The sequence below is a fragment of the Dermacentor silvarum genome, chromosome 8 (assembly GCF_013339745.2).
Source record: "Dermacentor silvarum isolate Dsil-2018 chromosome 8, BIME_Dsil_1.4, whole genome shotgun sequence".
NCBI classification, from domain to species: Eukaryota; Metazoa; Arthropoda; class Arachnida; order Ixodida; family Ixodidae; genus Dermacentor; species Dermacentor silvarum.
The window spans coordinates 143,007,717-143,014,653 of NC_051161.1; positions in this window are offsets into that span (position 1 = coordinate 143,007,717).

Sequence of the window (6,937 nt, forward strand, 5' to 3'; positions counted from 1 at the left end):
AACAAGAGAGGTATACTACCTGACCCCTGCATTCATCTTAATAGACAACGGCTATCTGCGAGCCATGAACATAAATTTTTAGGCCTCAATTTATACATTAAATTAACATTTATCCCCCATTTGAAATATCTGAAAGCGAAGTGTCTGAAGACAATGAATCTACTGAAGCTATTGTCCCGGACATCTTGGGGAAGTGACAGGACATGCCTTTTGAACCTCTACAAAAGTCTCATTTGGTCGCGCCTCGACTATGGAGCTATAGTATACAACTCCGCTGCACCTAGTGCTTTGAAGATCCTAGATTCCGTTCACCACTTAGGTATCCGTCTTGCTACAGGTGCCTTCAGGAGTAGTCCTGTAGAATGTCTGTACGTTGAATCAAACGAGTGGTCACTATATCTCCAAATGACATCTTTTACTACGCCCTGAAGGTTAAATCAGATAGCATCCATGCCATTCTACCATTCGCGACATGTCCGCGGCCAGGCTGTTCTGTAACCGCCCGGCCACTAGGCCTCATCTGTAACTTTGGTTGGAAGTACTGTCAGAAGAAACAAGCGTCCCTCTTCTGAAGAATGTTCTAATGGCTCCTACTCGACCCCCACCGCCTTGGGAGTGGCAGAATATGCAGTGTGACATTTATTTTCTTGTAATATCGAAACGAGCACTTGATACACATATACATTCACATTTTCTTGAACTTCAGGATAAGTATTCTTGTGCTGAATTTTATACAGACGCTTAGAAGTGTCCTGATGGTGTTGCCTATGCAGCTCTAGGACCATAGTTTTTAATATCCGGTACATTGAATCTACATACAAGTATTTTTACGGCAGAAGCGTCCGCGATACTCTCTGCAGTAAAACACAGAAAACAAATGAATCTCGCAAAAGCTAGTGTGTTCACGGACTCATTGAGTGTAGTCCGAGCTCTAATGAGTGTACGAAAAAACAAGAAAACTGTTTTTAAGCAACTATATGCATTGCTGTGCTCAGCTTATACGGTTAAACAAGTCATCGTCCTATGCTGGGTGCCTGGCCATAGTGGCATAAAAGGCAACGAAGATGCTGACGAGAACGCCACCTCAGTAGTTTTTAGCGACGCCGACACAAACATACCCATTACAGCCACAGACCTTAAACCATCCTTACGTCATAAGCTGAAGAAGCACTGGCAGAAACAGTGGGATACCCAGGAATCCAATAAACTTCATTTTATCAAACCAAAATTAGGGTGCTGGATATCGGAGAAAACAGCACGTTACAAAGAAGTGCTCCTCTGCCGATTAAGAATAGGACATACCTTCGGCACCCACTCTTACCTACTGACTGGAAGTGATACTCCGTCATGTCGAAGGTGTGGCGACACCCTCACAGTGCTCCATCTCCTCATCCAGTGCAAGGACATAGAAAGAGAGCGTAAGAAGTACTTTTATTCTGCATACCGCCAGCATATCCCATTTCACCCAGCATTTTTTCTGAGCAACGAACCACTTTTTAACTTAAACACAGTTTTTAGCTTTTTAGATGAAGTTAACGCTTTAGAAGTAATTTGGCCAGGTCATGGGTAGCACTGCCTCGCCTTCGAGGTTGTAACCGCAGTGACATAAGTTCTTATACCACACGCCTCTCAGCTCTCTACTTCAAGAACCCTGTGGAGGCAGTAGTCCTTGTATGTCACTTATTATATTACCTTTTCGTAGTGAACCTTTTATGCTCATTTTTATTTGTCATGAATCATTGTCATTCTATTTTACGGAGTTTACAGCGACCCGTTCTCAGGCCTCTTTACAGCCACATAACATGTACATTAGCAACTCAACTTAATCACTTCATAATACATAAACATTTTTTACCATATCTCATGGCGCTCTTTGGCCATAGCTGGCCCTTGCGCCATTAAACGCCGCACATCATCATCGGTTTCGAACACAGTGTCAACATGCATCTGCGTTTGCTTTTATATGTGCAAGGTTTATCGTTGCCTATATACGACCGAGGTGTCGGTTGCTGGGTCGCATGTAATATCGCAAAATTATATGCTAAAAGTACCGCTCCTGGTACATTAAGTTTTGTGAAGAAGTCGGCAGTTACCGGCGCCATATTGGAAAGACATCATGTTGGCTTTACGCGGTGGTGATGCTTATATTTTCGTTAATTTTGCTTTCTCGAAACCCCGCTTATCCCGAGATGTTTTCCAGTTTTTATTACTTTGAGTTAACGGGGGCATTACTGTATACACACACACAGACACACACATCTGGATAAACGCTCGCGGTTCTCTGAAAAGTGTCACTGTAAATATCATCAGAATATCTGTTTCGTTTTTTCCCCCATTTCAGAATATGGGAGGCAATATGAGGTGCCCCTCTGGAACATACGCCTGCAGGACCTCGTGGTATTGTGTCATAAGTTCCTACGCAAAAGGCACTATTTGTGGGAACGTCAAAGTGCACACGAAGCCGATATCCTCAGGCCGTTATAGATTATTTCCAGGGAAAGCTTTGGATTCAATGTTACGATTGTGTTGAGTGAAATTTATATTTTTTTATTTCAAAGGAACAATCACTGCTCCAGGAGCATTCACGGCACGAATAGCCGCACGGCCCCTGGATTGCTTCATCGCGACTCTGTATCGAGAAGGGGCAAATTTATATTCGTGCGAATGCGCAGTAAGGTTTTGGCTTAAAGCATTGCAGGCTACAGTTGGAATGCCCAGTGTCCCTTGTTTCTCTACATTTTAGCTCAGGCTGGGCAATATAAGGTGCCCTTCTGAAACCTACCGCTTGAGGACTTCGTAGCTAAGCTCCTACGCAAAGGCACAATTTTAGGGAACAACATCAGCGTACACAAGATGCCGATATCGTCATGCTGTAAGAGATGACATTGCAGTAAGAGGTTTGGTTTCAATTGTACGATATTGTGGAGGGAAATTCATATTTTATAGCAAAGAAACAATCACTGCTCCAGGCGCACCTAGGCAGGAATAGCGGCACGGCCTCTGGATTGTGTCATCGACTCAGTATTGAGAATAGGAAAATTTATATTCGTGCGCACGCGCAATGAGTTTTTTTTTAAAGCATTGCCGGCCACAGCTGGAACTTCCAGTGGCGAGGAAATACGTCTGTGATGCTCCGCAGCGAACAAAAAAGGGAAAGCTGGTGGCCGGTATAGCGATTTTAATAATGGACGCTTAAGGTATTGAGTGGTAGTATTGTTACGGTATGCTGTAAGGCTTACGACAAGTCCGGATGTCTTCCTCGAAATATTGAAAGGTCAACAAAAACTGCGTTACAGATATGGCTCCAAATGCGGAACACTCCTTTTACGTTCGCATCCAAGAGCTCATCACTTCGTCGTACATTGAAAGTCTTGCAAAAATTTGAGTTAATAATCATGGACACAACTTGCGTATACTCCTTCTCGTTTGGATTGCGCCCTCATCGAAATGCGACTGCATTTGCATTTCGATGGGGGCGAAATGCAAAACACCTGTGTACTTAGATTTGGGTGCACGTTAAAAACCCCAGGTGGTCCAATTAGTCCGGAGTCCCCCTACGGCGTGCCTCATAATGAGATCGCGGTTTTGCCATGTAATACCCCCCAAGTTTATATTTTTTTCGTTTCAATTATGATTCCAAGTTATGGCTGTAAAATTTAGGCATATTTGCGGTAAATATACAACTGTCAATGTCACTGCAATTACGGCAAAAGCATTGAATAGATTGTCATATTATTAGTCTGCGGTGACGAATTTTGTTTACTCAAAGCTCTAACATGACACCACTTCGAATTGAATACACCGTGACAAAAAAAGAAAAAGAATTGTACTTGTGTCTGTAAATTATCGTAGCTTACTTAGCCTTTTGTCGACATTTACATGACTAACGTGCAACAGCGAATTCCTTAAGCGAGCGGGTAATGTTCGGTATTTTTGTCATAAAATTGTGAGTCCGCGCCCATGCAATTCATTCATAATTATTTTTTAGTAATATTACTGAGAAAATTCTCCATCCCTTATTTGGTTGTTAACCATGCGTTGGTGCTCACTGAGTAATCTGACCGAGAGAAGAGAGAGATACAACTTTAATGGTGCCAGCAATTCACGAGGGCGGACGCAGCCTCCCCGCCTAGCAGACGGCCGAGATCCCCTGGGTCTCAGTGGCTGCCTCGGCTAGCTGGACGGCCCAGACCTGGTCTTGCTGGTCTGAGCTGAGCAGCAGGGTCTCCCACTGCTGCCGGTTTTGAATTTTGCGGCCCTCAAAAGGAGCCGCCTTCGAGCATGCCCATAGAATATGTGGCAGATCCGCCCTACATTTACATAATTTGCATTGATCGTTGTATTGCCCTGGATAGAATCTGCTGCAGGCCACCGGGTTTGGATACATGTTTGTTTGCAGGAGGCGCCAGGCCACCGCCTGTTTCCTGGTTAGCGCGGGATGAGCTGGTGGGTACCGGGCCCTTCCCAGCCGATAGTAATCGGTTATTTCTTTGTAGCTGACCATGCGGTCTCCTCTCGTTCCCGGCTGGGCGGGCTCACTTGCTCGGCGAGTAAGTCCTCGAGCTACGTTGTGAGCCGCCTCGTTGCCGGGGAGAAGGAGTGCGCGGGTGCCCAAATAATTTGGATCGTCCCGCGATGACGGTCGCTGTTACTATTTAGAATTTTGAGCGCCTCTGGCGAGATGCGTCCTTTCGTGAAATTGTGAACAGCAATTTTGGAGTCGCTTATGATCACTCTCGCTTTCGTGGAGGCCACCGCTAATGCTATGGCGGCTTCCTCCGCAACTTCGGCGTTGTCCGTTCTCACGGTGCCGCTCGCGAAGGGTTCTCCGTCCGCGTTTACCACTACTACGGGCATCCCTTTGCGTTCTCTGTATTCCGCGGCGTCTACGTAGGCCACGCCCTCTACGTCATGGTATTTGCGCTCAATGTGGCGTGCCCTTGCCTCTCGTCGCTCCTTGTGGTGCTCCGGGTGCATGTTCTTGGGCAGTGGAGGAATTTTAAATTCTCTCCTCGTCTCTAGTGGAATGCTTAGTTTGGTGCCGTGTTGCGCTTCATATCGAATTTTGAGTTTCTGTAGAATGTGTCGCCCCGTTGGGGTTTGTGTGAGTCTTTCGTATTGGGCGGTAGTGTGCGCCTCGATTAGTTCGTCAAGCGTGTTGTGAAGCCCCAACTCTAAGAGTTTGTCGTTGGGTGTTGTGACTGGGACACCAATTGCCTGTTTGATGATCGTCTGATGATGCATTCCATCTTGTTTTTTCTGCTATACCAAATCTTAGGTACGGTGCCACATAGACGACGCGGCTTATGACGAAGGCCTGCACTAAACGAATTAGGCTGACCTCCATCATGCCGTAGCGTCTATTGGCAATCCGTTTGATTAGCCTTAGTGTTTGCTGTGCGCTGTTTTCTAGCGCCTCGATGGTACCGAGGTTTCTGCCTTCTGCATGCAACCGGAGTCCTAGGACTTTGATTTGTCTACGATAGGTATCGGGCCCCCGTTCACTTTGATGTTAATATTCAGTGTTCCTCCGTATTGTTTCCTGGTCGTAGGGTACACCAGCAGGAGTTCGGACTTTTGAGAGGAGCAACTGAGCCCTTCTCTGCCGCGTAGCGTTCGACGGCCTCCGTGGCCTGTTGGAGGGTTTCCTCGATTTGGCGTTCGCTGCCGCCTGTCACCCACAACGTTATGTCGTCGGCGTACAGGCTGTGGTTGAGGCCGCGGATCTTACTGAGGATTTTCGGCAGGCCGATCATGGCCACGTTGAAGAGAAAGGGGGACAATACCGAGCCTTGCGGCGTTCCCCTACTACCCGTTTTATGTCATCCGACTTGATGTCTCCTATCGTGATTTGAGCTGTGCGGTTCGAGAGGATGTCCCGGACGTAGGTGTAGGCCTTGCGACCTACCCCCAGGTCCTGGAGGTTCCCTAGGACCGTGTGATGTGGATAGTGGCGTGCGGTGGCGAGAAGACCTGCTTCGAATGATGATTGTTGTGGCTACAAGAAGAGGATTGGTGATGATGGTAATGGAAGATGACGACACGTGCCACGAACGAAGAAGCGACGAGAGCACGCAGAGCGTGAGAGCGAGCGGCAGCTTCGAACGCAAGCTCGAAAAACGGCGGCTCCAGGCTCGGGTACCGGCGACCGGGTGTCCAGCTACCGTGCGGACCCGGTCGGAGATCCAGTTCGTGGCTGGGCTTTCCTGCGCGCCAGCGGCCTGCTTGTGATAGCGGCCTGGTGCAGTGCTTCCTGCTTGGACCGGGACGCCTGAGCTACCAGCCTGCTGAGCGAGCCCAAGGACTGGCGACCGGGCGTCCTGCTACCGTGCGGACCTGGTCGTGGAACCCGCTCGTGGCTCTGCTCTCCTGTGTACCAGCGGCCTGCTGTGATAGCGGCCTGGTGCAGTGCTTCCTGCTGGCCACCGGGGCGCCTGAGCTACCAGCTACCAGCCTGCTGAGCGAGCCCGAGGACTGGCGACCGGGCGTCCTGCTACCGTGCGGACCTGGTCGTGGATCCCGCTCGTGGCTCTGCTCTCCTATGTACCAGCGGCCTGCTGTGATAGCGGCCTGGTGCAGTGCTTCCTGCTGGCCACCGGGGCGCCTGAGCTACCTGTCCGCCGACCGAGCCCGACGTTATAGCGGCCGAGGCGTTACAGGCCAGGCGTTACTGGCCAACTACAGCAGTGGCCTGGTGTTCTACCGGCCTGCTGTTTTCTTCCTGCTGCCACGTCGCGACAAGGTGCGGCGCGACAGCAGCGACGTAGCCACAACGACGCTCCACCGTCACAACCACCGTCACGGGCACCGCAGCGACGAGGCACACGGGCGAGTGGTGACGCATGACTGCTAGGCACGTGCTTTATATGGAAGGACAACTTCCGAACTATAGGCCACGTACATTTAAATCGTCTGCATATAAATAGTCTGTATCGTG